Source organism: Microtus oregoni, unplaced genomic scaffold, assembly GCF_018167655.1.
Source record: "Microtus oregoni isolate MIOR12 unplaced genomic scaffold, Mior012 000024F_ref0000369, whole genome shotgun sequence".
Taxonomy (NCBI): Eukaryota; Metazoa; Chordata; class Mammalia; order Rodentia; family Cricetidae; genus Microtus; species Microtus oregoni.
The window spans coordinates 36,704,667-36,720,076 of NW_024543083.1; the positions used below are offsets into that span (position 1 = coordinate 36,704,667).

The window sequence follows — 15,410 nt, forward strand, 5'->3', positions numbered from 1 at the left end:
AGAAAAACAATTATCACATGTACTCACTCATAGGTGGTTTTTAAACATAAAGCAAAGAAAGCCAGCCTACAAACCACAATTCCAGAGAACTTAGACAACAATGTTGACACTGAGAGACTTACATAGATCTAATCTACATGGGAAGTAGAAAAAGACAAGATATCTTTAGTAAATTGGGAGCATGGGACTTACATAAATCTAAGATCTAATCTATATGGGAAGTAGAAAGTAGAAAACCACAAGATCTCCTGAGTAAATTGGGAGTATGGGGACCTTGGGGAAGGATTGAAGGGGGAAGGGGAGAAACAGGGAGGGGAGCAGAGAAAAATGTAGAGTTCAATAAAAATCAATAAAAAAGATCAGGACTACCGTGCAAGAATACATGAGTATTCTTTAAGAGCAGAAATGTAAGTGAAGTTCAGAAACCATTTACATTAGTTTGTGCACAGAAGTGAGCACCAAGGATGGAGATTGAAAGCTTTATTTTTGTACACTTAAGACTAGTACTAGATTGTTTCAAGGAGCAAAAGTACTTTTGATTAAAAGGAACATCCAGTGGAATCCTTAAGAATAGGAAATAGCAGTGCTGTAAAAATAAAACATACAGGGGGATATAAACCAGAAAGGGAGACCACCAGGTAATGCACTATATTTTCTCAAAAATACACCAATGTACACCAATGTACTATGTCAGTAAGAATAGATCCTGCTTACCTTTTATAATAGCTTTTGAGTTTTTCACTGTTTAAGCACATTGTAATCTACTCAATTTTTTGTAGACAATTCTATGGTTTCTAAGTTATCTCTTTTTTGGGGGAAGGGGGAAGCTCCATGGTTCTAGAAGTGAAATTGTAGAAGAAAAGCATATACATATTGGCCCCATGCTTTTAGAAAGACTAACAATTTATATTCTCAGCTTGCCAGGAGTCTAAAGCAGTGACTCTCAACCTTCATAATGTTGTGACCCTTTAATACAGTTCATGTTGTGACCACAACCATAAAATTACTTTCATTGCTACTTCCTAACAGTAATTTTGCCACTGTTGTGGATCATTATGTAAATATCTGTGTTTTCTGACAGTCTTAGGCAACCCCTATGAAAGGGTTGTTTGACTCCCCCAGGGGTCATGACCCACATGCTGAGAACCATTGTTCTAAAGAATTATCTTCAGACACATCTGACAAGTCTTTCTTCAGGCAAGCATTAAAAATCAGTTTGCTCACCGGGTGGTGTTGGCACAGGCCTTTAATCCCAGCACTTGGGAGGCAGAGGCAGGAGGATCTCTGTGAGTTCGAGGCCAGCCTGGTCTACAAAGGGAGTTCCAGGACAGGCTCCAAAGCTACAGAGAAACCCTGTCTCGAAAAACCAAAAAAAAAAAAAAAACAAAAAAAAAATCCGTTTGCTCAGATTAGCAGTTGGCAGTGTTTCCGTCACTTTGTTAGATAATGTCATGGCTGTCGAACTAGAGTTGTATTATAGACAAAATTCCTGCTGGCTGGAGCTGGCTGGGGCTAAAGATGAGAAGAAAAACAACAACAACAACAATAAAGTAAGTCTTTTGTAGCTTCATGGAGACCGAAGAGCTTGAGTGATTTGCTGTGTCACCACCCGGCAAAGAAATCCCACGTCTATCTCCACGTTAGAAATGATTACAAACTCCTGGACCTAGGAAAGCATAGGGTGGGGAATGGATGGGATAACAGAAAGAGGAGGCAGGTTTCTTTGATCTAAATCATCTGACCTCAGATCTCTGGCGAACTCTGTTCATTCTCTCCACTCTGTCTGCCCACAACACACAAACAAGCACAACATACAGCCACTGTGGCAGCACACAAAGACGCCATCTTCTTCCTGCTTTAAGTGTGGACTTTCCACAGTTCCAGGTTATCCTAGAAGGTACTAGGCTATTGAGTAAAGCTACTCGAGATGACTCTAGCTAGGTGTATTCTCACCTGTTTCAAATTCTTTCTTGTTTTTTATTTTATTTTATTTTTGTGAGATAGGGTTTCGCTGTAATTTTTAAAATATTTATTTATTTACTTATTTATTATGTATACAATATTCTGTCTGTGTGTGTGTATGCCTGCAGGCCAGAGGAGGGCAGTAGACCCCATTACGGATGGTTGTGAGCCACCATGCGGTTGCTGGGAATAGAACTCAGGACCTTTGGAAGAACAGGCAATGCTCTCAACCTCTGAGCCATCTCTCCAGCACCTTTCGCTGTAATTTTAGAGCCTGTCCTGGAACTAGCTCTTGTAGACCAGGCTGGCCTCGAATTCACAGAGATCCACCTGACTCTGCCTCCCAAGTGCTGGGATTAGAGGCGTGTGCCACCTCCCCCTCCCCGCACCTGTTTCAAATTCTGCACTAAATTTGAATAGTCTATTGTTCACCACTTCAGTATAAAAGTTATACACAGAAAAAAAAAGTTATACACAGTAGATGTAAAGGTGTAGAAAACCTAATTATAGCTTTATATCTTAAAAAAATAAAGATTAAATGATTCCTTTAATTAACTGCCCAAGATCACTTAAGCATACCTGATTTATAATCACATAGATATGTGTACATATGTGCATAAGTGCCTGCAGAGGCCAGAGGCTTCAGGATCCCCTTAAAGTTAAATTACAGATGGTTGTGAGCTAACCAGCATGGGTCCTGGGAATCCGAACTCGTCCTAGTCCTTACAACTGAACCGTTTCTCTAGTCTCTCAAAATAACTTTTTAAAGGTTTTGTAGTTAAAGGAAAATTATTTGTCAACTTATGGCATCCTCAGTTAAGCAATGAGGGCTTAAATTATATAAGTACCGTATCTGTGTACTTTGTGTGGGAAAGTTATTAATATGCTTTATTCAGTCCGAGATTCCTGAGTGAACTTCCTGCCTTCACTCAGCCTAATTCTTTCCAATTTTACATTCTTCTTCCCACTAGGATCTCTCCCACCCCTTTTTTTTTAAATATTTATTTATTATGCACACAATATTCTGTCTGTGTATATGTCTGCAGGCCAGAAAAGGGCACCAGACCTCATTACAGATGGTTGTGAGCCACCCTGTGGTTGCCGGGAATTGAACTCAGGACCTCTGGAAGAGCAGGCAATGCTCTTAACTACTGAGCCATCTTTCCAGACCTCTCCCACCCTTTTTGTATCACACTCTCCCTCTGGTTCTTAGCAACTCCTGAAGCTCCGCCCCTCCTCGCTCGCCCCGCCCCCTATCCGCACCTTCAGCTAGTACCATTTCTTTTCAGTCTTCACAAGCCTCACCCCAGTGGCCCTAACACTCTTCGACGGCCCCGCCCCTTTCCGATGCCCCGCCCCAGTCCCTTTGCTCCTCCCCGATCCCGCCCAACTCGCTTCGCCCCGCCCCCAGGCGATCCGCCTACCTCTCGCTCCGCCCTCCGCCTCGCCTCCTCTCTCCTCTAGTCCCGCCCCTCTGACCCCGATGCTTCGCTCCAGTTCCTCCACTTGCGTGGGGCCCGGAGCCCCTCGCTTCCGCAGTCCCGTGACCCGCCCTTCCCCAAAGCCTCGCCCCTATCATCCCCGCTAGTCTCGCCCCGCGCTGCAGGTACCGCCCCGTTCGCACCGTTCGGCTAGCCCGGCCAAGCCGCGCCTTCCGGCTCCTCCCCTGCAGCACCTTTGCAAGTAGGCCCCTGCGCTCTGACGTCACACGCCGGCGACAGGGACGCGGGCCGTTCTTCTCTTCTCCCCCATCCTCAGCCCCAGGGTTTTGGGGCGGCTACGTGGGGCGTCCCTACCTTGAGCCGGTGCAGTTGCCCGCAGCCCGGAATCCATGGTCACTGTGGCGAGGCGGGAGGACGCGGGCGGCATCTAGCCCCCCCAGTCGCACGTGCTGCGGCTCCGTGCCCGGCCCTGCCTCCTGGCCCTGTGAAGTTGGGGGCGGTACCCCGTCACTCCCCCTGTGCCGCCGCCGTTTCCAAGGGGTCAGAAACCGCTGTGTTTGTGTCGTCCGCAGAGCCGGGCTCCGTGGTGCGGGCGTTGTGCCTGGCCGGCCGGAGGCGAGCGTGACGCATCAGCCGGAGACCCGTGCCAGGGCTGTGAGCGGCTGCTGGGGAGACAGACTCGCTTTCTCTTTCAGCATGCCTTTTTCAAAGTGCTCCGTGGTGCCGCTGCCTTAAGCCCTAGGGGAAGACCCTACTGCCTCTGCACCGGTGCTTATGGTCGCCACTGTTATTCTGAATCAAGTACCTTGTCATTGAGGTGAGTTTCTCATGGGGGAAGCAGTGGTAGGCAGGATGGTGAAGTCACTGGGAGCCGGGAGACTTGTGTGGACGCTCTGTAAAGTGCATGGATGCCCTCCCAAGTGTTTGCATGTGAAGCACCTTCAGCTCATTAAAATGTAAACTCGTCTCTCCAAGCAGTTCTTTGATATAAAATGACAATGCAATCTTAGTGGATGATAAGCAGTCATTTAAATGGATTAGATGCCTTTGATGTTATCTGTGTATTTTAATGAGAAAATGAATAACAGTTAACTAATTAACCTAAAAGCTAATGTATCACTTCTCTTCATGATTTGACACAATTTCCATGTGTAAAGTATTCAAATTTTTACTACTTTAAATAATTTAGTGGAACTTTGGGGAGGGTTCCTGGGGATTGGATACAGGACTTCATTTTTTCTAGGCAGGTTATCTGCCCGATCAATTTTTTTTCTCTCCTGTAAGACCTCCGAGAAGCAGAAATATTTTTATTGCCTACATAAATCACATCAGAAATGTTTGTGAAGGCTTAAAAGCCCTAGTCCGTCTAAGCGCTAATGATGGGCTTTTCTTAAGATGCAGTAAGTAGAGATGAAGGGCTGCAGCCAAACACAAAGAGTAGTTCTTTGTTTCTAATTTTGAGAATCTGGATGTCTGCAGTTAAAATTGTCTCTTCTAGGGAAACCCGAGTAACCTATTTTGTGGGGAAACTGGTTTTTACACAGAAAAAAGTCTGTTAGAAATCTGATAAAAGCTGTGGAATTTCATCACAGAAGTTCTTTTGAGGTCATATTAATAATACATTAGCATTGTATCCCAAGCAGATTTTACTCTCTAGTCTGCTTTCTTTTCTAAATTATGGACATAATAGCTTTTCATGCATATTAAGTTTGTCTTTGTATGTTGGTAGTTTCTACCTCAAACTCCTTGAATGTTGCCTGAACATATTTACCAAGGAGAAAACACATACTGTAAAAAATAAATAGTAGCAATCCTCTATTTTGTTTTCTAATTTTTTCTCAGTTATGAAAAATAGAGAAGGATTTTCCTCTCTGAGAAGATACATTGACCCTTTCTACAGTTCAGGCTGTTTCTATTGTTTTGGAAGAACTGTGTGTTTAGACTGCCTGTAGGCGAGTACCAGGAAATTTCTTGGCATCTGTTTTCATCTATTCCTAATGTTTCCCTTTGGAATAACCTGTCCATCAAATATCTGAAACAGCTTTGCTTACTGCCAGTCAGTATGTGTTTTCCTGATTGATGGAGATGCAGTTTTAAATTCATGTAATCTGACAGTTTTCACATGTGGTTCATAATATTGTGTCAAACATTGCTTATTTTTAATAGTTCTTAAAAAGGAAGATACCTAATTTGTCTAGAGCTACGGGATTAAAAAGCAACATGATATTGTGGCAAAACTTTAAATGTTAAGGTAAAAAAGTTTGGACATTGTTTGAGGTTTTTCTCCTTCAATGTTAAGGATTAGTCCCAGGGTCTGGTGCGCTCTAGGCAGGTGCTTCTGCTGCCAAGCTGTATCCCCTTTCCTGTTCAGATATTTAAGTAGGGCCAGCAAGATTGTCACCAAGCCCGATCAGTCTCCATGACCTACCTACATGGTGGAAGAAAAGAACTGACTCCCACAAGTTGCCCCCCCCCCCCGCACACACAGTCTGTCTGTCTTTCTAAATACATACATTTTAAAACATTTAAAAATTAAAGTGAAAAAATTGATTTGCTCAGTGTTCTTCCTACTTGTATCAGTATACATGGCTTATTAAAAGTTTAACTTTATTATTTTGACTAGCTAATCAATTCTTATAGTTCAAAATTCAGACAATACAAAAGATCAAAGAATTCTCAACTGTTCACTTCCCTTTTTAAAAGCAATATTACTAGTTTTTGTGTCCTTACAGAACTATTTCTTCTATAAATGTGTTTGTTGCCAACTTGATACAAATCTAGACATATCTTGGAAAAGGGAGTCTCACTTGAAGGCTTGCCTCAGTCAGATTGTCCTGTACATGTCTGTGAGCATTTTCTTGATTAACGATTGGTGTGGGAGAGCTCAGTCTACTGTAGGTGGGGCCACCATTAGGCGCATGGTCCTGGTTGTATAAGAAAGCCAGTTGATGCAGGTGGTATATGTTATTATCTTTTCTTTCACTTCATTTGAAACTGTTTTCTAGTATAATAAATTAGTTGTAAAGTCTAACAACTATGAAATAGGTATCTTGTTTTCCTTCTGATTTACATTGACTGCAGAAAAGGAGAACTTGTCATGTGTTCCAAAACTCATTAACATGAATCTGATTGCTCAGAAAGGTACCTGTTGGTAGAGGCTGCTTGTTTGTTCCTGGTCGCCCAGACACGAAATAATCACACAGAAACTATATTATTTGCAATGCTGTTGGGCTAATAGCTTAGTTGTATTGCTAGCTAGCTCTTATATCTTAAATTAACCCATTTCTATTAATCTTTGTATCACCATGTGGTTGTGGCCTACCAGTAAGGTTTCTTCTGGCATCTCCTGCTGTAGCTGTATGGCTTCTCCTTTGATATAGGTATGAATAATTTGCATTAGTATAGATTTTGCTTTATTGATAGAGATTTAAGGTCAATTTTGTTATATATATATATATATATATATAAGTGTTTCTGATTTTGATTAAGGTATTGTGATTGTGTAGTTCATTTAAATATGTACTGTATAATTAAGAAATATAGGTTGTTAATGGATAATCATCGATAATAGTAAAGCTTGTAGTCATGTTAGTTAGATTTTCTAGATATATAGAGATTTATTTTAGATAGACATTCTTCATGTCTTTCAAAGATTACAGAATAGGACATTTAATGTTTTAATAACTGAGGACTTTTCATGACAATGAGACACTCTGCTCCTGGCAGCACCAATGTACTTCAAGAGGAAGATGGGCATCGAAGAGGCTCGTTATTGAGTTTGGTAGCCATTTGGGCAAGAAACTGCTCTTGCCTGGACTATTGCATAAACTGGACACAGAGAACCCACAGAGAGAGGACTACTGAACTTGCCTAAGGTGAGATGATCTTTCGGGGTTCCTGATTCATTTTGAAAGAGTCTGCGAGACATTCTGCAGGACACAACAGATAGTGACTGAACTGACTTTGAATTTTCCTGCTTTATGGAAATGTCTGCTGGATAGCATGGGCCTGAAGGCTGAAGATGGATGCCCCAACGGTACAGAGGAACTTTGGGTGACTGTCCAGGCAGCGCGATGTCTTTGTCATTTCTAGAGTTTGAAGTTTCTTGGTTCTTGTTTACTTAGGTAATATTATATCTTTCTGGAGTCTTTGATGGAGTTAAGAATAGTTAGTTATAGTTATAGTTTTCCTTAGTTATGATAAAGATTATTGTAACTTTTACTTGATAACTGTTTTGTTATATGTAATTTTGCTATGTTAAAGTTAAAGCTTTTTTTTTTTTTTTTTTGGTTTAAACCGAAAAAGGGGAAATGAGGGAGGAAGCTCATTGGCTAATAAAGGAACTGCCTTGGCCCATTTTATTGGTTAGAGAATAGGTAGGAGGAGTAAACAGAACAGAACGCTGGGAGGAAGAGGAAGTGAGCTCAGACTCCACAGCTCTCCTATCGGGAGCAGACGCCTCAGAGAGAGAGACGCCATGCCCTGCTCCCAGGCAGACACATGCCATGAAGCTCAGACCCATGATGGACTAGGCTAGAATCTTCCCGGTAAGACCGGTTCTCACAGATTATTAGAGATGGGATGATCGGGATATCAGAATTAGCCAATAAGGGCTAGAGCTAAAGGGCCAAGCAGTGCTTAAAAGAATACAGTTTCCGTGTAATTATTTTGGGTAAAGCTAGCCGTGGGGGCGGCCGGGTGCCGGGGATGCAGCCCCGCCGCTCTTATTACTACACTCCTTGACTCTGCCTCTCTCTCCTCCTCTATCTGCTAAGCCACTGTCTGAAACAGCTTTATTTATTAACCAAGAAAAACAACACATAGACAGGACTTCCCACACCATTGATAAACAATGTGTTTATCATTGTTTGATGGCAATTAGAATTATTTTCTTTTTACCAAGAGCAATAAATTTGGCTTTACTGAATTAGAACCACAAAGCTCAGTATGTGGATGGCAATAGAATTACAGAATAGGAACACTAATAGGTTCTGCCTTTTTGGTATAGTATCTAGAAAGGAATTGACAATTAAATTTGGAAAAAGAGCCAAATTGACAAATTTTGTTTTCTCCTCTCTTCGAAAAACGTCACAAAACAATGATGGTTATGAAATAACCTCATGATGTGGCTATTATTTAATGTAATTTTATTTCATGGAATTGAGTCTTCTAAGATAAGTTTATCATCTCTAAGTAGTGTAGTATTATGATACATTGAGCTTCCATGTTCTGGGAATAGCATTAAGTTTTGGCTGATTCCCAGATACCCATTATACTATGCCAGTTGATTCAATGTAGGCCATGTTTGGAATGACTTTTCCTCTCTATCCTACTGTTGATGGCTGGATTTTTATGATAATATTTTAATTCTTAGTTCTCTTAAAGTTGCTAAAAGAATTTTTATTATAGAAATTGAAATGAGATCTGATTATAATGTTTATTAATGTTGAGGAAGGTTCTTTTTTCACAAAATTTAACAAGATAATTATCAATTTTACTACAGGCTGGATTTTAACTTTTAGTTTTCAGGACTATATTATGAATTCTGTAACTTAACAAAATCGAACCTTTTTAAGGGAAATTTAAAAATTTAGTATTGGTGGATGAGGTGGTGAACTGTGGCAGAAACTTTAAGTTTCCTGAAAGCCCATTTCCTCCTAGAAGGGAATTATACATTGGAATGTGCTTGCTGTGAATGGAAACAGAGCATCTTGGGTGAATAAAGTATTAGTTTCAGACTAAAATAGTGAATTTATGTATTCTGCAGAAGAGAACTCTTTCCCCTGGCTGTGTTGATTACTGCTTTTATGACTTTCACATGCTTCCTTTCTTAAGCTCTCATTAACTAGTGTATTTTTTCTGACTTATCCTAAAATTATAAGTGTTAAAGCTATTGTATTAGTCATGATTCTCTAGAGAAACAGAATAGATGGGGGTTTATTAGAATGGCTTACAGGCTGTCGTCTAGCTAGCCCAACAATGGCTGTGACCAGATGGAAAAGCAAAGAATCTTGTCCACAAGGTTAGTCTTCAATCCTGAAGATGAAGTTTTTAATGCCAGTGAAGGGGTGCTTCAGCAGTGGGCTAGATGAGCTTGCCCTCAGGAGTGCAGGCAAGCAGGTAAAGAGCCAAAGCGTCTGTCCTCCATGGCGTGGCGGTAGGCAGGAAGGCATGGCGTAGTACTGGAGTGGTAGTTGATACCTTTATATCCTTTTATGTGGACTGTCACCAAAGATGTAGCCCAGATTTTAGGATGGGTCTTCTGATCTCAAGTGATGCAGATTTGGAGTGGGTCTTCCCACCTCAAATGATCCAGCCAAGAAAATCCCTTACAGGCGTGCCCAGCTGCTTGGGTTTTAGTTGATTCCAGGTATAGTCAAGTTGACAACTAGGATTAGCCAAGCTACTAACAACTTTATCTTGGTTGGAAAATCTTTGAGGTATACTAATCAAGCCAGTTCATATTAAGCTGGGAGTGGAGGTACACACTTGTACCCTAGCATTTAGGACTGAAAAGGAGGACAGTTAGTTTGAGACCAGCCTGGATTACATTAAAAACCTGTCTCAAAAATAAAGTTTTTACTTTTATGACAGATGAATATTTCATTAAATAGTAAGGTTTTGCATACTAATAAAAGACTATGCAAGTAGAACTGGGCAAACAGTTTACAGGAAGTACAAATGTTGAATAAATATGGAAGAAATTTTCAGATTTATCAGGAAGCAGAAGAATTGAAATGTAGCACTGTCCATCAGAAACAGGAACACAGTGACACATGCCTTAGGTCGTTCTTGGTGTATTGCTTTAATTACCCTCACAGTGATTCTTTAAGGGCATACTGTGTTTATCACATTTATAGGTGAATAAATTGAGATACAGAAGGCATTAGTGTAAGGCAGTGGTTCTCAACAGCTCTGATACTGCACCTTTTAGTGCAGTTCCTCATGCTGTGGTGACCCCCAATCATAAAATTATTTTGTTACTACTTCACAGCTGTAGTTTTGCCACTGTAATGAATTATATTGTAAATATCTCATATGTAGCTATCTGATATGCAACCCCTATTCAACTGCCCAAGAGGTCGCAACCCACAGGTTGAGTACCACTGGTCTAAGGTCATGTGACAAGTAATATAACCAGGACATAGCTCTGTCTTAGTGTTGTGTGGAGACACAGTGACCAAGACAACTCTTACAAAGGAAAGAATTTAACTAGGGACTTGCTTATGGTTTCATAGGGTTAGTTTATTGTGAAGGGAGCATGGCGGCAGGCAGGAAGGCATGGCACAGTGCTGGAGTGGTAGCTGATACCTTTACATCCTGATCCACAGGCAGGTCTGCAGAGGAAAGTGGGGCACTGAGCCTGGTATGGTCATGTGAAATCTCAAATCCTACTCCCAGTGATAAACCTCCTCCAACAAGGCCACGCCTTCTAGCCTTCTAAAGAGTTCTTCACCTGGGGACTAAAAATGCAAGTATATGAGCCTGTGGGGCTGTTCTTACTCAAACCACCACAAGCTCTAGGGTCCAGTGCTCTTTTTAGACACTGAAGTTTGTTATAACTGCAAGTGCAGATGTCAGTGGGGGCATGTGTGCCATGCGCATGTGTGGAAGCCAAGCAGCAACTTTGTGGAGCTTTCTCCTTCCAGGGATCCAACTCTGCTCTCCAAACTTGCTTAGCAAGTGCCTTTAACCCACTGAGCCATCTTGCAGGCCAGCTCTTTAACTACTGCCTTTTGTTGCTTCTTTGATATCTTTATAAAGAATAGCCACTGTTGGTAAGAGTGTTTAAGAGTTAGCATTTTATACAGTATTGGTTACCGTAGTAGATGTTTACCACTCTAGTGGGTCTGTGAACCGGAGAGAGTGGGGCCTAAAGAGGAGGTGGGTCGAAGTCTCATGCGATAGCCACCTTTATTCAGAGCAGCAGAAGTTTATACTCTGAGGGCTGAGTCACATGAGTAAAGAGTACAATCACGGGAAAACATTTTTTCCACAGAACAGATGAATGACAGCAGCTGAAATAAACACTACACCTGGATTAAGCATGACAACACATGCTGGCACAACTGGATGTCAACCTGTAGAAGAATGAAAATAGACCCATATCTATCACCATGCACAAAACTCAAGTCCAAATGGATTAAAAACCTCAATATCAGTCTGAACACACTGAACCTGATAGAAGAGAAAGTGGGAAGTACCCTACAACAGATGGGCACAGGAGATCGCTTCCTAGGTATAACCCCAGCAGCACAGACATTAAGGGCAACATTGAATAAATGGGACCTACTAAAACTGAGAAGCTTCTGTAAAGCAAAGGACACTGTCACTAAGACAAAAAGGTAACCTACTGACTGGGAGAAGATCTTTACCAACCCTGCAATAGACAAAGGTCTGATCTCCAAAATATATAGAGAACTCAAGAAACTAGACTTTAAAATGCTAATTAACCCAATTAAAAAATGGGCACTGAACTGAACAGAGAATTCTCAACAGAAGAAGTTCAAATGGCTAAAAGACACTTAAGGTCATGCTCAACCTCCTTAGCAATCAGGGAAATGCAAATCAAAACAACTTTGAGATATCATCTTACACCTGTGAGAATGGCTAAAGTCAAAAACACCAACGATAACCTTTGCTGGAGAGGCTGTGGAGGAACGGGTACCCTCATCCATTGCTGGTGGGAATGCAATCTTGTGCAACCACTGTGGAAAGCAGCATGGCGGTTTCTCAGGAAATTCGTGATCAACCTACCCCTGGACCTAGCCATACCACTCTTGGGAATATACCCAAGAGATGCCCTATCATATGACAAAAGCATTTGTTCAACTATGTTCATAGCAGTATTATTTGTATTAGCCAGATCCTGGAAACAACCTAGATGTCCTTCAATGGAAGAATGGATGAAGAAAGTGTGGAATATATACACAGTAGAGTACTACGCTGCGGTAAAAAACAATGACTTCTCGAATTTTGCATGCAAATGGATGGAAATAGAAAACTCTATCCTGAGTGAGGTAACCGAGACCCAAAAAGATGAACATGGGATGTACTCACTCATAATTGGTTTCTAGCCATAAATAAGGGACACGGAGTCTACAATTAGTGAACCTAAAGAAGCTAAATAAGAAGGTGAACCCAAGGAAAAACACATAGTTATCCTCTTGCCTATGGGAAGTAGACAAAATTGCCGGGGAGAAAAGTGGGATCTTGGGGGTGTGGTGGGTTGGGGGTAAGGGGAGATGGGGAGAGAAAAGTGATAAGGGGAGAATGGGGGGAACTTGGGGAAACAGGATGATTGGGATAAAGGAAGGCTGGATAGGGGAGCACGGAAGCACAATTCTTAGTTAAGGGAGCCACCTTAGGGCTGGCAAGAGACTTGAACCTAGAGTGGCTCCCAGGAGCCCAAGGCGATGTCCCCAGTTAGTTCCTTGGGCAGATGAGGATAGGGAACCTGAAACAACCCTATCCTATAGCAATACTGACGAATATCTTGCATATCACTATAGAACCTTCATCTGGTGATGGATGGAGATAGAGACAGAGACCCACATTGGAGCACCGGACAGAAATCTCAAGGTCCCAATGAGGAGCAGAAAGAGGGAGAAGATGAGCAAGGAAGTCAGGACCACGAGGGGTGCACCCACCCACTGAGACAGTGGGGCTGATCTATTGTGAGTTCACCAAGGCCAGCTGGACTATGACTGAAAAAGCATGGGATAAAACTGGACTCTCTGAACATGGCGAACAATGAGGGCTGCTGAGAAGCCAAGGACAATGCCACGGGGTTTTGATCCTACTTAATGTATTGGCTCTGTGGGAGCCTAGCCAGTTTGGATGTTCACCTTCCTAGACATGGATGGAGGGGGGAGGACCTTGGACTTTCCACAGGGCAGGGAACCCTGACTGCTCTTTGGACTGGAGAGGGAGCAGGAGAAGAGTGGGGGGAGGGGGAGAAGGGTGATAGGAGGGGGAGAGAAATGGGAGGCTGGGAGGAGGGGGAAACTTTTTTTTTTCTCAATAAAAAAAAAAAAGAACAGTTCTGTGTTTTGATAAAATCGAGGTCACAAGACTGTGTTTTCTTGGAGTTTTCTCACAAGCACTCAGGAATTCTCACAATTCTCACATGCCTTCGTTCTTGGACCATGTTCTGACAGATTTCTGCAAGATGCTTAAGTAATATGTTTGCAAGCTTTAATTAACACCTGCATTGTCTTTGATTTCAGATTTTATCCTAAGAAAATCCTTACAATAAATAACAAAATATACGTACAGAAATTTTAGCTTCAATTTTTGAAACAACTTTGAAAAATTGTCTTACTAAGCTTTATTCTTATTAAAATAATAAAATTATGCTACTTGTTCATGTAGGAAAAAGATTGCCTTTATGTGCCTGTGTTGTAAATATGTTTACTGCTGGATACTTCAAAGCATTCTAATAAAACTGAAACATCAATATTTCTTGTTTTGTTCTAAGTGTGAAGTGTAAGTTTCAGTCAAGATATTAAATATCTTTGTATTAAGACTTGCCTAATCTCTGCTAATTCTTTTGCATGTAGCTACCCTATAAAAATGCCTTAAGAAAGAGCCATGGAGAAGTATGTTAGACTACAGAAGATTGGAGAAGGCTCATTTGGAAAAGCTGTTCTTGTTAAGTTCACGGAGGATGGCAGGCATTATGTTATCAAGGAAATTAACATTTCAAGGGTAAGTACATTTTTACTTTGTTTGCAGAAGTAGTAATTTGGTCACCCTAGGATCAAATATTAAATATTTATTATTTATCAGAGAAACACATAACCTAGTGAGGAAGAGTGCTATGATCCCATCAGGACCACTACGTCACTGGAGTCTGTGTGTCCTTTCAGATTTTTTCCTTTTCGTTCCTGTACGGTATGTAGAAACATATACTTACAGTCCTGTGACTCACTGTAGATTGGCCACGCTTAATGGGCTTCACTTACGGATTCAGTTCATTCCTTTGTAACATACTGCTATAGTTTTTAATGTTTGTTATTGTTACCGTGCTGTATTAGTAGCATTTTTAACCACTCTCTTATAGGTGGACTTTTACCTTTATTAGTGGCTTTACTATTTTCTTCCATTTAAGATGTCCGGCAAAGAACGGCAGGAATCAAGGAGAGAAGTTGCAGTGTTGGCAAACATGAAGCATCCAAATATTGTCCAATATAAAGAATCCTTTGAAGGTCAGATATATTTTGCAAACATTTAAAATAAGCTCTAAGATACTTACAACTTTTGGGTATTTTCCTTTAAGGATTTTTTTTGTGAATGTATTTTCGGTAAAAATACTTTTTGTTTTTGTTGTTTCATAAATATACATGTTAGTATTAGTTTGATTTTAGGATAGTAGTGATACCCTCATAGCTTAATATTGACTTACTGTTATTAACAATTACTTAAGAAGAAGCAGTATAGTACAAAAATTTTGAGTGGGCAAAATTAATAGCAACATTTTAACCTTAAATTTCCCTATAAGTATTTCTACTGACACTGAGAAAATGTTCTGATCTTGATTTTTGTAAAAACCATTACCTTATTTTTGATGATTTCATATATGCATATAACTTAATCATATTCCACCTGCAGCCCATTGCGTTCCTCTTCCAAGCACTCCCTTCCTACTTTCATGTCTTCTCTTTTTAATAACCCACAGACTTTAACTAGGGTTGCTTGCATGTGGACAGGTATGGGGTGCTGGCTGAAGGAGTTCCCACAATGTAGTCGTGTCAAAGACTTCCATAATGGGGTTATTTCTTGGGCAGTTTACCAGTGATGACAGCCCTGAGGAAAAATGACTCGTCCTTGCCCAGTAGCCTTTAACTACCATATATCCTCTTCTAGGAGTGGGTCCTCATGGGCCCTCCCAGTCCATCCTAGAACGTGGTGAACAGGCCCATCTGCACCTAGGAGTCATCTGAATGATTCAAATGTACTTCATTTTAAGCATTACCTGTCACCATATATGTTCAGAAGGCATAG

At 41.2% G+C, this 15,410-nt stretch overlaps 1 long non-coding RNA gene across 1 annotated transcript; it reads left to right on the forward strand.

Annotated features, from left to right (window-relative positions):
• Nucleotides 1-3,696: 3,696 nt before the first annotated feature.
• On the forward strand, nt 3,697-14,614 carry LOC121462261. Its single transcript, XR_005976290.1, has 3 exons — nt 3,697-4,221; nt 13,967-14,114; nt 14,518-14,614. It is a non-coding gene; the product is annotated as an uncharacterized LOC121462261 (long non-coding RNA).
• The last annotated feature ends 796 nt before the right edge of the window (nt 14,615-15,410 follow it).